This window comes from Dama dama, chromosome 20, assembly GCF_033118175.1.
Source record: "Dama dama isolate Ldn47 chromosome 20, ASM3311817v1, whole genome shotgun sequence".
Lineage (NCBI taxonomy): Eukaryota > Metazoa > Chordata > Mammalia > Artiodactyla > Cervidae > Dama > Dama dama.
In genome coordinates, this window is record NC_083700.1 from 80,892,674 (window position 1) to 80,913,779 (window position 21,106).

The 21,106-nt window shown below is 41.5% G+C and overlaps 1 pseudogene; it reads right to left on the reverse strand.

The window, feature by feature from the left end:
* Positions 1-21,106, reverse strand: part of LOC133040288 (phosphatidylinositol N-acetylglucosaminyltransferase subunit P-like) — a 47,912-nt pseudogene that overhangs the window by 2,765 nt on the left and 24,041 nt on the right.

Consider the following 21,106-nt stretch of genomic DNA (forward strand, 5'->3'; position numbering starts at 1 on the left):
AAAACATTTTTTATTGAAATATATTTGATGTATAATATTATATAAGTTACAGGTGTACAGTAAAGTGATTCACATTTTTTAAGTTTATACTCCATTTATAGTTCAGTTCAGTCGCTCAGTCGTGTCCGACTCTCTGCGACCCCATGAATCGCAGCACGCCAGGCCTCCCTGTCCATCACAAACTCCCGGGGTTTACTCAAACTCATGCCCACCGAGTCGGAGATGCCATCCAGCCATCGCATCCTCTGTCGTCCCCTTCTCCTCCTGCCCCCAATCCCTCCCAGCATCAGGGTCTTTTCCAATGAGTCAGCTCTTCGCATGAGGTGGCCAAAGTATTGGAGTTTCAGCTTCAGCATCAGTCCTTCCAATGAACACCCAGGACTGATCTCCTTTAGGATGGACTGCTTGGATCTACTTGCAGTCCAGGGGACTCTGAAGAGTCTTCTCCAACACCACAGTTCAAAAGCATCAATTCTTCGGCGCTCAGCTTTCTTCACAGTCCAACTCTCTCATCTATACATGACCACTGGAAAAACCATAGCCTTGACTAGATAGACCTTTGTTGGCAAAGTAATGTCTCTGTTTTTTAATGTGCTATCTGGGTTGGTCATAGCTTTCCTTCCAAGGAGTAAGCATCTTTTAATTTCATGGCTGCAGTCACCACCTGCAGTGATTTTGGAGCCCCCCAAAATAAAGTCTGACACTGTTTCCACTGTTTCCCCATCTATTTCCCATGAAGTGATGGGACCAGATGACATGATCTTAGTTTTCAGAATGTTGAGCTTTAAGCCAACTTTTTCATTCTCCTCTTTCACTTTCATCAAAAGGCTTTTTAGTTCCTCTTCACTTTCTGCCATAAGGGTGGTGTCATCTGCCTATCTGAGGTTATTGATATTTCTCCCAGCAATCTTGATTCCAGCTTGTGCTTCCTCCAGCCCAGCGTTTCTCATGATGTACTCTGCATATAAGTTAAATAAGCAGGGTGACAATATACAGCCTTGACGTACTTCTTTTCCTATTTGGAACCAGTCTGTTGTTCCATGTCCAGTTCTAACTGTTGCTTCCTGACCTGCATACAGATTTTTCAAGAGGCAGGTCAGGTGGTCTGATATGCCCATCTCTCTCAGAAAATCCCACAGTTTACTGTGACCCACATAGTCGAAGGCTTTGGCATAGTCAATAAAGCAGAAATAGATGTTTTTCTGGAACTCTCTTACTTTTCAGTGATCCAGCGAATGTTGGCAATTTGATCTTTGGTTCCTCTGCCTTTTCTAAAACCAGCTTGAACATCTGGAAGTTCACAGTTCACATATTGCTGAAGCCTGGCTTGGAGAATTTTGAGCACTACTTTACTAGCGTGTGAGATGAGTGCAATTGTGCGGTAGTTATTTAGTATTGAATACAGGTTTTTCTTTTCTAGTTGCTAAATCTAAAGTTTTGTGAACTTCAACATGTATTCAGTGATGACTCATCTGTGGAATTAAGTGAAAAGTCAGATTCTGATTCCTAAGCGTGCACCTGCCTGCACCAGGATCCTGATGTAAGTTGTTCATGGACAACACTCTTGAAAAACAGTAAAAATAATGGGACAAATGCCAAAATGTAAATGCTTATGGATTTTTAAAAATCATCTTATGATGAAAAACAAAACCACTCTTTTGGGAATTCCCTGATTATCCAGTGGTTATGACTTAGTGTTTAGGGCTGGGGTTTGATCACTGATGGGGGAACTAAGATCCCACAAGTTGCATTGCATGGCAAAACAAAAAATCAAACAATAAAAACACACTTTTTAAGTTAAAATGCATAAGTTTGGAAAGTACAGGAATATTAAAGATGAAAATTAAAATCATGTATAACACCAGATAAAAGTATCACTTTCTAATTCAATTTTTGTTCCATTTAATTTTGTGTCTGCAATAAAAATTCCTTTGAAAATCTGGTTTGAACTAACTGCATCATTTTCCACTGGTGACTTTGTGCCATGTCATGTTTAACTGTTCCCACTTGGGTTATGGAAGATCTTTGTTTCTTTGTTAGAAATCATAGTATAGTATTTGTATGACCATCCATATACATTAATCTTTGTCTACAACTTTGATTACTTATTTAGGGTACACTAGGAAAGACTGTGGTACAGATTAATTCTTGATAATATTGTCAGCTCATTGTTTCCAGATTTAATATATTAGGCAGAATGTCAAAAACATGGAATTGCATAAATGAAAGGAGTCAATTCCTCTACAAGCACAACAATCTCTAATTAGAATCATAAAGCCTGTCCTTTGAAATGTTTAATGGAATTTTGCAATCCAAGAGCTATTTTTCCTCTCCACATATCTCTTTTTACTTGTGTTCTTTTTTCCCTTTTTCTTTTCCACAATGTAAAAGCTATCTTGCATTTTGATTATTTGTTATTCATCATAAGTCTAATTTTAATAAAGAGGTTCAGTAATAGGAGAGTATAGTTTCACTCGTGGCTCAACCAGTAAAGAATCCACCTGCGATGTAGATCTGGATTTTATCCCTGGGTTGGGAAGATCCCCTGGAAGAGGGCATGCCAACCCACTCAGAATTCTTGCCTGAAGAATCCCCAGGGACAGAGGAGCCTGGTAGGCTACAGTCCATGGGGCCGGACACAACTGAGCAACTAAGCATACATATAGTGAGAAAAAGATATGCATTTTTCATAATTGAATGTTATATAATATACCAAGTTAAGTTCAATTTTATTGAGTGCTTAATTGACCAGGCACTGTGTGAGACTTCTTGAATATGAAGTGAACAACAATCTAATTCATGACTTAGAGAATGACATAGGTATGAAAATAATTACAAAAAGAAGTGATGCCTGCACTATTAAAGCAATGAACAAGGTACAGATATAGCAATAATAGTTAGTTTTACTATGAACCAAGAACTGCTGCTTTTACATCTATGTCAACTCATTTAACTGTTCTCTGTTATGTTATCTTGTGTGTGTTAAGTTGCTTCAGACATGTTTGACTCTTTGCGACCCTGTGAACCACAGACCCTCCAGTTTCCTCTGTACATTGATGGAATTCTCTAGTCAAGAATACTGGAGTGAGTTGCCATGCTCTCCTCCAGAGGATCTTCCCGACCCAGGGATCGAACCCACATCTTTTAGATCTCCTGCATTGGCAAGTGAGTTCTTTACCACTAGAGCCTATGTTATCTTATAAGGTAGTTTTTATTATTATCATCATCATCGTCTTCCCAACTTTACAGATGGGAACACTAGGCAGAGGAACTTGCTCAAAGTTGTAAGAGCCAGGATGTGAATCTAGATGCTCCTGCTCCAGAGTCCATACACATAACCACTAAAGAGTAATGTCTCTCTGTAATATCAAGGATGGTGTAACTAGGGAGGGATAATTTTTAATTCATACTGGATCGGCTTCTGTGAATTTATCCTTTATCTTGCCCCTTTTGTTACTGTAGGCATACGTAATGGCCTGCCTCAGGGAGATAGCCTGACCCTGCCCATGTGTGAACGGCTGTAAGGAAGTGAAACATATTCCACTGCCTGAAACTTGTTATTTTAGGAGACATTTGGAAGAAAGTGATGGTCTTTTTACTTTGTTTCCCCACCTCCCTCTCCATCTCTGACCGGTAAAAGAAACTGGCATCCAGCCCCTACAAGATGGTTATTTTGAGGCACTAGACTGACATCTCCATCTGTCGGCTCCCTGAGTAAAGTCCCTTCCTTGTCTCAATACCTTGTCTCAGATTTATTGGCCTGTTGTTCAGTGAACAGAGCAAGCTTGGACTCAGTAACAAAGGAAGGATGATAACTCTGGAAGATCAAGAATTATTTTAAAAATGAATATTTTCAACTAATATTAACTGAGCAACTACTACATAGCAAGCCATGTGCAAAGAGCTGGGTGGATACACAGTACTGAAAAAGATAGTCATGGTTCCTGTCTTCACGAAGTTTGCGTCAACTTAAAGAAAGAGGCACAACATGAGGGCTTTGAGCTTCAGTTTTGTTCTGGGACCTTCCTGAGGATTATAGCCTGAGAAGAGCTCCTCATAGAGCGCTGAGAACCTGCTCCAAGGAGGAAGGGTGAGAAGTCAGTATAAATACAATTTTGGATGGAGAACACATGTAGCCAACCATATATCTCAACAGCAGATTACTGCCAGTTGTGCTGGACAGTATCTCAGTAAATGATTTTAGTGCTTTTGTAGATTTGGAATGATACAAGAGTCCATAAAGATTTTATAAAAATGTTAATATATATCTATGCATGTTATATTTGGCTGGAGAATCCTATGGACAGAGAAGCCTGGTGGGCTACAGTCCATAGGGTCACAAAGAATTGGATGTGATTGAAGCAACTTAGCACACACACATGTGCACGCATGCGCATGCACATGCACACACACACACACATATATATATATTTTTTAACTTTCTACAGTCCTTTTTCCAAAGCACAGAGTGCCTCATTCTGTTCTTCATCCTGAATTCCTCTCAGGATGCACTGTTGGTCATTGACTGCAGTGGCTAATGATTTCATCCTTGTAGAAATGGAGAGTGGGTGACATTCTTTGTTTTATACTAAACAATCTAGTGGGAGAGCCATACAGTAAACCCACAAAAACACAAGTGAATACACAATTGCCTAAGTGAATACACAGTTGCCAAGACAAAGAGGATCTTCCCTGGTAGCGCAGTGATAAAGAATCCGCCTGCAGTGCAGGAGACGCAGGAGACATGGCTTCGATCTCTGGGTCAAGAAGATCCCCTGGAGGAGGACATGGCAACTGGCTCCAGTATTCTTGCCTGGAGAATCCCGTGGAGAGAGGAGCCTAGCAGGCCACAATCCATAGGGTTACAAAGAGTCAGACATGACTGAAGCGGCTGAGTACGATGCACACACTAAAGACAAGGAGCTAAGGATTAATATAAAAATAATAACATCAGGATAAGGAGATTATGCTGGTGTCATGAATGACCCATCTGAGGAGACACAACATCTGGAATTAAGGAAAGAGAAGGAGTTATTCAGGCACAAAAATGAGAAGAAGATTTTGAATGCAGGTTATGAGTCAGGAGCTTATGTCAAGAGGAACTGAAAGAGTGGTTGCAACAGCAAGGGAAATGCTGGTGAGAACAGATCATTCAAGGCCACATTAAAAGAAGTTGAATTTATCCTAAGGTCAATGAAGGGTTTGCAGCAGGGGTGGGGAAGAAGTTACATGAACATTTCAAAAAGTTATTCAGTTTGATGCAGTATGAATTGAAGGTTGAGAGACTGAAAACTGAAAGAGCAATTAGAAGTAGCTCCAGGTGGGAAATGATGGTGCCCTGGACCAGGCTGGTGGTTCTGGAGATAGAGCATTCCTGGGCTGAAGCAGGAATGTGGAAGCTGGGCTGGGCAGGGCCCACTCTGCACTGACATATCTCTCTACCTGGAAATTTGTTCTAAAACTTCCACAATCCCAGGGGCCCAAATGTTCATGGTTTTATCTATGAATTTGTTCTTTCTCAAAAATCTCTCACACAAAAATATCCCTTTTATGCAAAAAGGAAAGACATCAAAGTTGAGTGAACCTCACGTTGGCAACTCAAAATCTTGAGTTCTCTTGTGATTCAGATACCGGGAGCTTGATGCCCCATAGGTGAGTCATGGAACCTCCCTGGGCCCCAGTTTCATCATCTCTAAAAATGGAAATCATCATATAACCTTGGGGTGCTGGGCAAGGAATAGCCAAAGAAAGTCTTGGAATCCAGTTTGTAATCCATGAAGACTGTCTTACAGGAATGGCACAGCCAATGTCAGTACAACTCTGTGACTCATACCTAAGAGAGACTCAAAGTCCCAGAGCAGGACACTGATGTGTGATGGTGTGGCTCAGAGAATGGGGCAAAGAGTGATCTGAAATGCTTTAAATGGGTTTACTTTGATTTCAAAGCACATTTTAAGAGCAGAATCCCACATTACTAATGTTTTAGCGAAGTGTTTCTCAAACTTTGATGTACATTCAAATCACCTGGAGATCTTGTCGGAAGATTCAGTCAGTCTAGGAGGGAAGGGGGCTGGAGAGTCTGTTAGAACTTTCTAACCAGTTCTCAGGGGACGCTGACACTGCTTGGCCACACCACATCTGGAGCAGCAAGACTCTGGCCTATCCTGACCATTTATATATTAAAATGCTGCTTCTCTGTCTTTTGTCTCCCAAGCTTCTTTGCATTTCTCTGGTTTCAGCTCTAGGGAATTTGTAATGTGGGTCTTCTGTTGTTCTACAGAGGGAAGTAGGCAACGTGTCCCATGTTGCCTATTTAGAGTCTGCTTCCACATCTTGTTGGGTGGCAGCTTGTATTTGGTCACGTTTTTAAAAGGTATCTCATTGGAGTCTAGCGCTTAAATACAGCTTATTTACCATAGAAAGTGAACATGTTTATTGCTCAGTCATGTACAACTCTTTGCAAGTCCCATAGGGTATAGCCTCTGTCCATGGAATTCTCCAGGCAAGAATACTGGAGTGGGTTGCCTTTCCTTTCTCCAGGGGATCTTCCCAACCCAGAGATTGAACCCAGGTTTCCCACATTTCAGGCAGATTCTGTACCATCTGAGCCACCAGGGAAGCCCCATTTACCCTAGAAGCAAATGGTTTTCCTAGAACTTGAAGTAGTTGAGTCATTATCAAAAAGACTTTGTCCACCCTGTCCGAGATTTTAAATAAGTTTCTTTTCATCTTGAGCCTGGAACATGAATATATGATCTCAGCCCTTATAACCATGCCATTCCATTGGAATGTCTGAGCCCAGAACATGGTGAGATGAACAATCACAGCCTGCCTTCCTACACAGTCACTGCTCTAGAACTCACTTCACAAATATCTGCTGAGACTGACCAGATGCCTGACATTATTTCCAGTAGTGGCTTTTCAGTGTCTAGGGTTACCATGATCCCAATTTCAGGCTGACCAGACATTAAACCAAGGTTCCACTGATTAATACATTTGTCATGTGCCTGACAGCACAGTTTCCAAGCAGCATAAATCAGGCATCCTGGAGACAGGCATTAAGCACAGGGTGGGGAGAGATTCACAGGTATTTCAACTTCCCTCTCTGCCTTCAGACCTTGAAATCTGCTTTAGGATGACAAAACACACTTGCTAATAGGAAAGAATAAGACCAGATAGCACAGATCATTCCACAGATATTTCTAGAGCACCTATCGTGTGTAGTTGCTGGGCTCAAATTAGACATCACAGTGATACAGTTCAAACAGCCATTTCATCTACTAGGGGAAACAGAACAGTTAGCAAGAAGCAGGAGACACAGGTTCGATCCCTGGGTTGGTAAGATTCCCTGGAGGAAGGCATGGCAACCCACTCCAGTATTCTTGGCTGGAAAATCCTGTGGACAGAGGAGCCTGGTGGATACGATCACAAAGAGTAGAACATGATGGAAGCCACCGAGTATGCACTTACACACGCATACGCTTGCAAAAGAGTTTGCCCAGGCATTCCAGTTAGAACAGCAGGCATAAAGATGTGGAGTGTGAAAAAGCATGGATGGCTTGCTCTTTCAGAGTCATTTCAGGAGGACTTGGGTTTAGGTTGCACAGGGCAAGTGACAGGGGAGGAGATTTGAGAAGAAGGTTAGTAGACACATCTCACTTGTACATCTCCCTCACAGCCTGATATAGCCATGTAACTAAGCTCCTGCTAATAAGATGTGAGTGAAGCAATGTGTATGTGTGCAAACTCCAACTCCTGCATTTAAAGAAGGAAAAAGCATTTCTCCCTACCCACTGGCTGGAATGTGGTAGTGATAAATTTTGATCCATGATTAGGCCAACAGTCTAGGGATCATAGAACAACAAATCAGATAGAGCTTAGGCCTTCAACATTGTAAAGCCATTGAATCTGCTTCTGACTGTTTATTCCCCATTTGATATGTGAACAAGAAATAATTCTTTAGCTTGCTTACTCCATTGCACATTTGGGATCTCTGTTGTAGGAAGAACTGGAAAAATGCACTCAGAATCCCATGGCAGTCTCAACAGTCTAAAGCTGAGGTTATACTGAGTGGAAGAAAATAGTTGCAAATGATGCAAATGCCAAGGGCTTAATTTCCAAAATATATAAACAGCTCATACAAGTCAATAACAAAAAACCCCCAAACCCCTTTCAAAAAATGGGCAGAAGACCTTAATAGATATTTCTCCAATGAAGACGTACAGAAGGCTAATAGGCATGTGAATGAATTCTCATCATCACTAATTATTAGAGAAATGCAAATCAAAATTACAATAGGTACCACGTCATACGGATCAGAATGGTCATCATTAAAAAATCTACAAATAACAAATTCTGGAGAGAGTATGGAGAAAGGGGAGCTCCCTTACACTGTTGATGGGAATGTAAATTGGTACAGTCGCTGTGGAGAACAATATGGAGGTTCCTCAAAAAACTAAGAATAGAATTGGCATATGTAGCAATCCCACTTATGGGAGTTTCTCCAGACAAAATTATAATTTGCAAAGGTACATCCACCCTTTTTTTCATTAGCAACACTATTTACAATAGGTGAGACATGGAAACAACCTAAATGTACATTGACAGATGAACAAATAAAGAAAATGTGGTGAACATATATATATATGCACATATATGTGTATATATAGAAATATCTGTCAGCAATAAAAAGAATGGAATAATGCCATTTGCAGCAACATGGATTGACCTACAGTTTATCACACTAAGCAAAGAAAGTCAGAAAAATACTATATGATATCACTGACATGTGGAATCTAAAATATGACACAAAGGAGCTTATCAATGAAACAGAAACACCATAAGATATCACCTATATGTGGAATCTAAAATATCACACAAATGAACTTATATATGAAACAGAAACAGACTCATAGACATAGAGAATAGATATGTGGTTACAAGGTGGTGGGGGAGAAAAGGACTGAGAGTTTGCGATTAGCATATACAAACTATTATTTATAGAATGGATAAACAACAAGGTCCTATGTGTAACACAGGGAACTAAAGATCAGGAGCAGTGTGGGAGCAAAGGCCAGGACCTGCTTCTGCTCTGCCTGCCCACAGAGAGGATTAACACGTGTCTGTGTCTACCTACTGCTGTCTCAGCAGGACAGGCTCAGCCATGCATCACTAGGGGACTAAGACTCTGTACACCAGTTACAGTGTGTAGAGTGTTCCCCTCATCCAAGCCATTCTTGGGCACCAGCTGGGTGTCCTACCTTTCAACTTGTATGATACTATGTGACTGGAAATGGAATCACAACGTAAGGGTTCAGTCCCACAGGACTGCCCTGCACTTCAGATGCCAGTCACAAACCCAGGTTGTCACCTGTGCTTTTGACTGACAGGCTGTAGCTTAGAGTTCCCCATGACCTTCTCCTTGGGTCCGATTAACTTGTTAGAGCAGCTTACAGAACTCACAGAAAGATTTACTTCCTAGATCACAGGTTTATCATAAAAGGACTCAGGAACAACCAGATGGAAGAGAGTGTAGGGTAAGGAATGGGGAAAGGGCACCGAACTTCCTTATTCTCTCGGAGCGCACTGCTCTCTGCCTCTCCACAGAGGTTCACCAACCGAGAAGCTCTCTGAACCTTGGTCCTTGGGTTGTCACTACATAGGCATGACTGATCAAATCATTGGCCAATGGTGATAGATCTCAGTCTTCAGCCCCTCTCATTTCCTCAGAAGTAAGGAGATCAGAGGAGTAAGACTGAATGTTCCAACCCTTAAATTGCATGGTTGGTTCTCCTGACAATCAGTCTCCGTCCTTAGGTGCCATCCAAAAGGTGTTCATTAACATACAAAACACCCCTTTACAGCTCTCATCACTTAGGAGATTCAACAGTTTTAGTAGCCCTGTGCCAGAAAGGGGACAAAGTCCAATATATATTTTTTATTAAAGTCACAATATCACAGGGAAACAGAAAGGGGCATTGCAGCTCTGCCTGTGACCAGAGTGAACATGGGATTCTGGGTGCAAGCGTGAGATACTCGCTGTGTACATGTAAGTCACATCCTTCTTTCCAGCTATTGTTGTTTAGTTAGTAAGTCATGTCTGACTCCGTTTGCAAGCCCATGGACTGTAGCCCACCAGGCTCCTCTGTCCATGGGATTTCCCAAGCAAGAATGCCGGAGTGGGTTGTCATTTCCTTCTCCAGGGGATCTTCTCATCTCAGGGATTGAATACACATCTCCTGCATTAGCAGGTTGATTCTTTACCACGGAAACACCAGGGAAGCTACGCCCTTCTTTACAGTTGTGATCAGTTGTAAAATTGACATTTCTGGTGTCTCATCTCCCAATTGTTTTCCAGCTTGGGAAATGTGAAAATTAACAAAATGTATTGCCCCCAAACTCCTGTTCCAAGTCCCCCACACTCCCTGGTCAGCACATTGGTCTTGTGGATGTGGTCCAGTCTGGTATAGTTGGTGAAGTGGGGTGGAAAAGAGGGGCAGGGCCCAGGAGCAGATGAAGGAATCTTGTCTGAAGGAGGCATTGCCACACTCAAAGGATGTTTGAGTCTACAGTGCCACTAGTCACTTCAGTTGCACAACTCCAGGAGTGTTGTAACTAGTGAACATCATATTCTGCTGGCTGTGTTTCAGGAGATGCCATTCACAGATGACATTATGGTTCCCCTAGATGGCTGGAACAGGGTACTCTGAGTCAGGGTAAGGTAAGACAGAGCCTCACTGGAGTGTAATTTGGGGTGTCTGGGTCTCAGGGTTCAGAGGTCTGGTCAGGATGTGGCAGAACTGAGATATAAGTAATGAAAACTCTACCAAGGAGCAAGGTGTACACATCAGAAGCCCATCCAGGACTCAGGAGGAGAGAGCCAGCGGTCCAAGGCGGGGCTCAGCCAGGGAGCAAGGAGGGTGAGAATTAAGGCTGGCATGGCTATAAAGCCACCTGAGTGCTACCCCTAGTTGACACGATCTAGGCTTAAAAGCAGTCACAGCCCTAACAAGGAACAGACACAGGACCCAAGAGATCAGATCAGCCAGGGCTTCTCTCCCAGGTTCTGGTGGCCCCAGGCACCTCTTGGCTTCTGACAGCATGACTCCAATCTCTGCCTCCTCTTTCATGGGAGTGTCTTTTCCCTGTGTATCATCACATCATCTTCCCTCTGTGCATAACTATTGTGAATGTGCATGCCTACTGTGAATGTGCATGCTCAGTTATGTTTGACCCTTTGTGACCCTGTGGGCTGTAGCTTGCCAGGTTCCTCTGTCCCTGGGATTTCCCAGACAAGAGTACTGGAGTGGTTGTCATTTCCTATTCCAGGGGATCTTCCCAAATCCCCAACCCCTGCATTGGCAGGTGGATTTTTTTTTTACCACTGTACTACCTGGGAAGCCCCATGAGTGTCTATTTCTGCATACAAATGTTTTCTTCCACATAAAGTACTTTATTTTAACTGGATTTTCTCTGTAAAGAACTGTTTCCAAATAAGTTCACATTGTGAGGTACTAGGGGTTAGGACTTCAGTATATCTTTGGGGGGAAGGGGGGGCACAATTCAGCACCTAACATATGCTTTTGTTCCTCTCTTCTAAAGATGCTCTTCCCCTCTAGCTCTCACTCTTCCTCACAGCAAATGCCTACCGTTTCTTAAAATTGTACCTCAGCATGACCTCCTCTGGAAAGCTTTCCATGACCTTTGCCCCCAGGGTCACCACAGATACTCACAAATCTGGAGGGATGACATGCAGCTCTCATAAGCGTCACATCAGTGCCACTCAAAATGTGGCTAGAACTTTACAGTAATTTGATGCTGTGCAGTCAGTGGGTTTCTATTGCATCTATTTTTAATTTTCTTTTCCTACTTATTCATGTTTATGGATGTTATGGGTTGAATGGTGGTCCCGAAAGGAGCATATCCCTACCAACATCTTGGTTTCAGACGTCTGGTCTCTAGAACTGCCAGAGAATGCATTTCCGTTGATATAAGTGACTCAATTTGTGTTAATGTGTTGTAGCAGCCATAGATAATGAACACAATGGCATTTTACAAAAACACTGATCCATAATGGATTTGGAGGTAGAGGGGGATTTCTTTTTAACCACATATTGTTTAAGAAGCACTATTCTGTGTAACATCACTGCACATAATACAATGTACTTTACCTTTAAGTGACTCTCTTCCCACTAAGGGTGTATGCACTGAAGGCAGATAAGGTAACTCCATATATCTTCAGGTTTAAATTCCCATGTCTAGCATCTGACCTGACAAATAGTAGACAATAATACATTGAATATACATTTAGGGCCAGGCAGATCACCTAGAGCCCTGTATGTTGAATATAAGACTAAGGCTTTCGTCCTGCTCAGTCAGAACCCATATCCCATATCCTCTTTGTCTGAGTTCCAAATGGCTTTCAGAACTAGTGGGGAGATAGAGGTGACAGATGAGGTTGTCGAATGCTGCCTTCCCACCAAATAGCACCAGGACAACCTGTTGTTAAGACAAGACTGAGTTCATTCTTTTCTCAGTGAGACAGAATCTTAGTAGTGTCTTGGAGAGAAGAAGGTAAAGTCAGGATGTGTATAAGGTTTTGGAGTCTGGTTTTGAAAGCTCTTTCATGGAAGGGCTTGATTAGGATTGGGTAAGGATCACAAAATTAGAGTTTAAGACTGATGGCCACAGCAAGAGAAGCAGCAAGGGTTCAGAGAGAATCTTGGGAGGTAAATTGTCTGTTGATGTATTCTTTTGAAAAGTTGAGTAACTGAATGATCATTTAAAGCATTAAAAAAAAAAAAACCAAAAACTTCCAGGAACAAACAATAGTTACTTCAGCTTTCACCTTCTGGGCAAGAGTTCCCTGAAAGAGTCAACTTATGTTGACACAAAGAGTGAAATAGGAAAATTCTGTTACTATAGACAGTCTCTGTGTGGGTGTAGATGGTTTTAGTTCCCTCGAGTCAGGTGACCCACCCAAGGCAGGAGAGAGTGGAGAATGCTCAGATCTGGTGGGTCCAGACAAGAAATTCTTTCAATGAGAAACGTTTGTCGCTCATAACCACATGACACAATAATGTCATATGAATGTATGCTCACTGTTCTCTTGGCATTGAGTTTTCACCACTGATTCCAGGGCAACCCCTTTGATCTTGCTCCTCCATTTTCCCTTTCCTTCTGGTTATGGTGTAGCCTTGACTCAACCACAGGGCTAGATAGGTGTCTAAATTCTGATTGGTGCATGCCTGCTAAGTCACTCCAGTCATGTCAGACTCTTTGCGATGCTATGGACTGCAGGCCAACCAGGCTCCTATGTCCATGGGATTTTCCAGGCAAGAATACTGGAGTGGATTGCCATGCCTCCTTCACAGGATCTTGCCAACTCAAGGATCAAACCTGCATCTCTTACATGTCCTGCATTGGCAGGTGGGTTCTTTACCACTAGTGCCACCTGGGAAAGCCCCAAAATCCCGTTGTTGTTGTCCAGTCACTAAGTCATGTCCAATCCTCTGGAATCCCATGGACTGCAGTACACCAGGCTTCCCTGTCCTTCACTATCTTCCAGAGTTTGCTCAGACTCATGTCCATTGATTCAATAATGCCATCCAGTCATCTCATCCTCTGTCTCCCCCTTCTACTCCTGCTCTCAGTCTTTCCCAGCACCAGGGTCTTTTCCAATGAGTCATCTTTTTGCATCAGGTGGTCAAAGTATTGGAACTTCAGCTTCAGCACCAGTCCTTCCAATGTATATTTAAGGTTGATTTCCTTTAGGATTGACTGGCTGGATCTCCTTGCAGCCCAAGGGACTGTCAAGAGTCTTCTCCAGCACCACAGTTTGAAAGCACCAATTTGGGGGAGGAGCCAAGATGGCGGGGGAATAGGACGGGGAGACCACTTTCTCTCCTACAAATTCATCAAAAGAATAACTGAATGCAGAGCAAACTTCACAAAACAACTTCTGATCACTAGCTGAGGTCATCAGGCACCCAGAAAAGCAACCCATTGTCTTCGAAAGGAGGTAGGACAAAATATAAAAGATAAAAAGAGAGACAAAAGAGCTAAGGACAGAGATCCGTCCCGGGAAGGGAGTCTTAATAGAGGAAGTTTCCAAACACCAGGAAACCCTTGCACTGGCAGGTCTGGGGGAAGTTTTTGAATCTCGGAGGGCAACCTGACTGGGAGGGGAACAATAAATAAAACCCACAGATTACGTGCCTAAACGCAACTCCCAGCAGAAAAGTACCCCAGACACCCGCATCCGCCACCAGCAAGTGGGGGCGGAAGAGAGAGGAGCGGGTGGCATTGCTTAGGGTAAGGACCAGGCCTGAGTGCCCTGAGGACAATTGGAGGGAGCTTTCATGAGTTACCAACTTAAACTGTGGGACAGCAAAAGAGAGAGAGAAAATTAACCGGCCCGAACACACTGCCGGCCGTTCGCAGAACTAAGGGACCGAGCAAGTCCAGAGAAGAGCTCGCAGGCTGCGGACCAGCCCAGCCCCGCCCGGAGGCAGGAGGCAGGGGGGAGGGGAAAGGGGCAGGCTCTGCCCCAAGGACAGCATCCCCTACCGCACGGCAAACAGGCCCCCAGTTTCTAATCAAAGACCTCCTGAGATTCTGGATGGTCGACATCCACCGGGAGGGTCGTGGCGAGACACAGGGCGCAGGCACCTGACTGGCTCGGGCAGTGACTGGGGCTGGGGACGCAGAGGGCAGAAGGTGCGCCGCACCTGGGGAGAGTGCGCCCGTCAAGCTCCTGGCTGCCTGAGCCGCTCTGACGGGGCAGGCACAAAAAGCGGCTTTTTGTTCCACGTTTTTGTGGAACACCCGAGGGCTGGAACCGCGCGCAGCGCAGGGCACGCTCCATATAGAACAGTCGGGAGCCTGAGCAGCGTAGACGGGGAAAGCAGCGCCAGCCCCTCCCCGCAACGCGACAGAACTAGATACCTGAATAAGAGTCCACCTCCGCCCGCCTGGGTCAGGACAGAAATTAGGCACCGAAGAGACCAGAAAACAGAAGCCAAGTAAACAAAGGGAACCACTTCAGAAGGGACGGGTGCAACAGATCAAAATCCCTGTAGATAACATTGACTACACCGGAGGGGGCCTGTAGATATCAAGAAGTGTAAGCTGGAACGAGGAGCTATCTGAAACTGAACCAAACCCACACTGACTGGAACAGCTCCAGAGAAATTCCTAGATATATTTTTACTTTCTTTTTTTTTTTGAAGTAAAAAAAAAATTTTTTTTCTTTTTTCCTCTTTTATTTTCTTTTAAAATTCCCTATTACTCCCCCATTACTCCTTAACTTTCATTTTCATAGATTTTTATGATTTTTTTAATAAGGAAAAAAATTTTTTTCTTGTTTTTTTTTCTTTTTTTCCTTTTTCTCTTCTATTTTCTATTTTTCTTTTTCTCTTATTTCCTTTTAAAGTCCTCTATTACTCCTCTACTACTCCTTAATTTTTTATTTTCATTACACAATAATCTTACAAAAAAAAAAAAAAGAGAAACCTATTTTTAAACTGAACTTCATATATATTTCTAAAATTTTTTTTGTGCTTTTGTTTGTGTCTTTAATATACTATTTTTAAGAGTCTAACCTCTACTCTAGATTTTTAATCTTTGTTTTCCGTATATGATATAAATTGTGGACATTTAAGAATCCAATATTCAGTTCCCATTTTTATTCAGGTGTGTGTTGATTACTCTCTCCCAGTCTTGACTCTCTGTTTTCCACCTCAGAACACCCCTATTTCCTCCTTTCCCCTTCTCTTCCCAATCCAATTCTGTGAATCTTTATGGGTGTCTGGGCTACGGAGAACACTCTGGGAACAGACAACTGCGTAGATCTGTCTCTCTCCTCTTGAGTCCCCCTTTTTCTCCTCCTGCTCATCTCTATCTCCCTCCTCCCTCTCCTCTTCTTCATGTAACTCTGTGAACCTCTCTGGGTGTCCCTAACGGGGGAGAATCTTTTTGCCATTAACCTAGAAGTTTTATTATCAGTGCTGTATAGTTGGAGAAATCTTAAGACTACTGGAAGAATAAAACTGAAATCCAGAGGCAGGAGACTTAAGCCCAAAACCTGAGAACACCAGAAAACTCCTGACTACATGGAACTTTAAGTAATAAGAGACTGTCCAAAAGCCTCCATACCTACACTGAAACCAACCACCACCCAAGAGCCAATAAGTTTTAGAGCAAGACATACCGCACAAATTCTCCAGCAACGCAGGAACATAGCCCTGAACATCAACATACAGGCTGCCCAAGGTGACACCTAACACATAGACCCATCTCAAAACTCATTACTGGGCACTCCATTGCACTCCAGAGAGAAGAAATCAAGTTCCACGCACCAGAACACCGATGCAAGCTTCCCTAACCAGGAAACCTTGACAAGCCAATCCTCCAACCCCACCCACTGGGTAAAACCTCCACAATAAAAAGGAACCACAGACCTCCAGAATACAGAAAGCCCACTCCAGACACAGCAATCTAAACAAGATGAAAAGGCAGAGAAATACACAACAGGTAAAGGAACATGAAAAATGCCCACCAAGTCAAACAAAAGAGGAGAAGATAGGGAATCTACCTGAAAAAGAATTTAGAATAATGATAATAAAAATGATCCAAAATCCTGAAAACAAAATGGAGTTACAGATAAATAGCCTGGAGACAAAAATTGAGAAGATGCAAGAAATGTTTAATAAAGACCTAGAAGAAATAAAAAAGAGTCAATTAAAAATGAACAATGCAATGAATGAGATAAAAAACACTCTGGAGGGAATCAAGAGTAGAATAACGGAGACAGAAGATAGGATAAGTGAGGTAGAAGATAAAATGGTGGAAATAAATGAAGCAGAGAGGAAAAGAGAAAAAAGAATCAAAAGAAATGAGGACAACCTCAGGGACCTCTGGGACACTGTGAAACGCCCCAACATTTGAATCATAGGAGTCCCAGAAGAAGAAGACCAAAAGAAAGGCCATGCGAAAATACTTGAGGAGATAATAGCTGAAAACTTCCCTAAAATGGGGAAGGAAATAGCCACCCAAGTGGCAAGTCCAAGAAACCCAGAGAATCCCAAACAGGATAAACCCAAAGCAGAACACCCCAAGACACATATTAATCAAATTAACAAAGATCAAACACAAAGAACAAATATTAAAAGCAACAAGGGAGAAACAACAAATAACACACAAAGGGATTCCCATAAGGATAACAGCTGATCTATCAATAGAAACCCTCCAGGCCAGAAGGGAATGGCAGGACATACTTAAAGTAATGAAAGAGAATAACCTACAGCCTAGATTACTGTATCCAGCAAGGATCTCATTCAGATATGAAGGAGAATTCAAAAACTTTACAGATAAGCAAAAGCTGAGAGAATTCAGCACCACCAAACCAGCTCTTCAACAAATGCTAAAGGATCTTCTCTAGACAGGAAATGCAGAAAGGTTGTATAAACGTGAACCCAAAACAACAAAGTAAATGGCAACGGGACCATACCTATCAATAATTACCTTAAATGTAAATGGGTTGAATGCCCCAACCAAAAGACAAAGATTGGCTGAATGGATACAAAAACAAGACCCCTATATATGCTGTCTACAAGAGACCCACCTCAAAACAAGAGACACATACAGACTAAAAGTGAAGGGCTGGAAAAAAATATTTCATGCAAATGGAGACCAAAAGAAAGCAAGAGTCGCAATACTCATATCAGATAAAATAGACTTTCAAATAAAGGCTGTGAAAAGAGACAAAGAAGGACACTACATAATGATCAAAGGATCAATCCAAGAAGAAGATATAACAATTATAAATATATATGCACCCAACATAGGAGCACCACAATATATATGGCAAACACTAACGAGTATGAAAGAGGAAATTAATAGTAACACAATAATAGTGGGAGACTTTAATACCCCACTCACAACTATGGATAGATCAACTAAACAGAAAATTAACAAGGAAACACAAACCTTAAATGACACAATGGACAAGCTAGACCTAATTGATATCTATAGGACATTTCACCCCAAAACAATCAACTTCACCTTTTTCTCAAGTGCACATGGAAGCTTCTCCAGAATAGATCACATTCTGGGCCATAAATCTGGTCTCGGAAAATTCAAAAAAATTGAAATCATTCCAGTCATCTTTTCTGACCACAGTGCAATAAGATTAGATCTCAATTACAGGAAAAAAATTGTTAAAAATTCAAACACATGGAGGCTAAATAACACGCTTCTGAATAACCAACAAATCATAGAAGAAATCAAAAAAGAAATCAAAATATGCATAGAAATGAATGAAAATGAAAACACAACAACCCAAAACCTATGGGACACTGCAAAAGCAATGCTAAGGGGAAGGTTCATAGCATTACAGGCTTACATCAAGAAACAAGAAAAAAGCCAAATAAATAACCTAACTCTACACCTAAAGCAATTAGAGAAGGAAGAAATGAAGAACCTCAGGATTAGCAGAAGGAAAGAAATCTTAAAAATTAGGGCAGAAATAAATGCAAAAGAAACTAAAGAGACCATAGCAAAAATCAACAAAGCTAAAAGCTGGTTTTTTGAAAAAATAAACAAAATTGACAAACCATTAGCAAGACTCATTAAGAAGCAAAGAGAGAAGAACCAAATTCACAAAATTAGAAATGAAAATGGAGAGATCACAATAGACAACACTGAAATACAAAGGATCATAAGAGACTACTACCAGCAGCTCTATGCCAATAAAATGGACAACTTGGATGAAATGGACAAATTCTTAGAAAAGTATAACTTTCCAAAACTGAACCAGGAAGAAATAGAAGATCTTAACAGAGCCATCACAAGCAAGGAAATCGAAACTGTAATCAGAAATCTTCCAGCAAACAAAAGCCCAGGACCAGATGGCTTCACAGCTGAATTCTACCAAAAATTTAGAGAAGAGCTAACACCTATCTTACTCAAACTCTTCCAGAAAATTGCAGAAGAAGGTAAACTTCCAAACTCATTCTATGAGGCCACCATCACCCTAATTCCAAAACCAGACAAAGATGTCACACACACAAAAAGAAAACTACAGGCCAATATCACTGATGAACATAGAGGCAAAAATCCTTAACAAAATTCTAGCAAACAGAATCCAACAACATATTAAAAAAATCATACACCATGACCAAATGGGCTTTATCCCAGGAATGCAAGGATTCTTCAATATCCGCAAATCAATCAATGTAATACACCACATTAACAAATTGAAAGATAAAAACCATATGATTATCTCAATAGATGCAGAGAAAGCCTTTGACAAAATTCAACACTCATTTATGATTAAAACTCTCCAGAAAGCAGGAATAGAAGGAACATACCTCAACATAATAAAAGCTATGTATGACAAACCCACAGCAAGCATCACCCTCAATGGTGAAAAATTGAAAGCATTTCCCCTGAAATCAGGAACAAGACAAGGGTGCCCACTCTCACCACTACTATTCAACATAGTGTTGGAAGTTTTGGCCACAGCAGTCAGAGCAGAAAAAGAACTTAAAAGGAATCCAGATAGGAAAAGAAGAAGTGAAACTCTCACTGTTTGCAGATGACATGATCCTCTACATAGAAAACCCTAAAGACTCTACCAGAAAATTACTAGAGCTAATCAATGAATATAGTAAAGTTGCAGGATATAAAATTAACACACAGAAATCCCTTGCATTCCTATACATTAACAATGAAAAAACAGAAAGAGAAATTAAGGAAACAATACCATTCACCATTGCAACAAAAAGAATAAAATACTTAGGAGTATATCTACCTAAAGAAACAAAAGACCTATACATAGAAGACTATAAAATGCTGATGAAAGAAATCAAAGAGGACACAAACAGATGGAGAAACATACTGTGTTCATGGATTGGAAGAATCAATATTGTCAAAATGGCTATTCTACCCAAAGCAATCTATAAATTCAATGCAATCCCTATCAAGCTACCAACGGTATTTTTCACAGAACTACAACAAATAATTTCACAATTTGTATGGAAATACAAAAAACCTTGAATAGCCAAAGTAATCTTGAAAAAGAAGAATGGAACTGGAGGAATCAACCTGCCTGACTTCAGACTCTACTACAAAGTCACAGTCATCAAGACACTATGGTACTGGCACAAAGACAGAAATATAGATCAATGGAACAGAATAGAAAGCCCAGAGATAAATCCACAAACCTATGGACACCTTATCTTCGACAAAGGAGGCAAGGATATACAATGGAAAAAAGACAACCTCTTTAACAAGTGGTGCTGGGAAAACTGGTCAACCACTTGTAAAAGAATGAAACTAGAACACTTTCTAACAGCATACACAAAAATAAATTCAAAATGGATTAAAGATCTAAATGTAAGACAAGAAACTATAAAACTCCTAGAGGAGAACATAGGTAAAACACTCTCCAACATAAATCACAGCAGGATCCTCTATGACCCACCTCTCAGAATATTGGAAATAAAAGCAAAACTAAACAAATGGGACCTAATGAAACTTAAAAGCTTTTGCACTACAAAGGAAACTATAAGTAAGGTGAAAAGACAGCCCTCAGATTGGGAGAAAATAATAGCAAATGAAGCAACAGACAAAGGATTAATCTCAAAAATATACAAGCAACTCCTGAAGCTCAATTCCAGAAAAATAAATGACCCAATCAAAAAATGGGCCAAAGAACTAAACAGACATTTCTCCAAAGAAGACATACAGATGGCTAGCAAACAGATGAAAAGATGCTCAACATCACTCATTATCAGAGAAATGCAAATCTAAACCACAATGAGGTACCATTACACGCCAGTCAGGATGGCTGCTATCCAAAAGTCTACAAGCAATAAATGCTGGAGAGGGTGTGGAGAAAAGGGAACCCTCTTACACTGTTGGTGGGAATGCAAACTAGTACAGCCACTATGGAGAACAGTGTGGAGAGTTCTTAAAAAACTGGAAATAGAACTGCCATATGACCCAGCAATCCCACTTCTGGGCATACACACTGAGGAAACCAGATCTGAAAGAGACACGTGCACCCCAATGTTCATTGCAGCACTGTTTATAATAGCCAGGA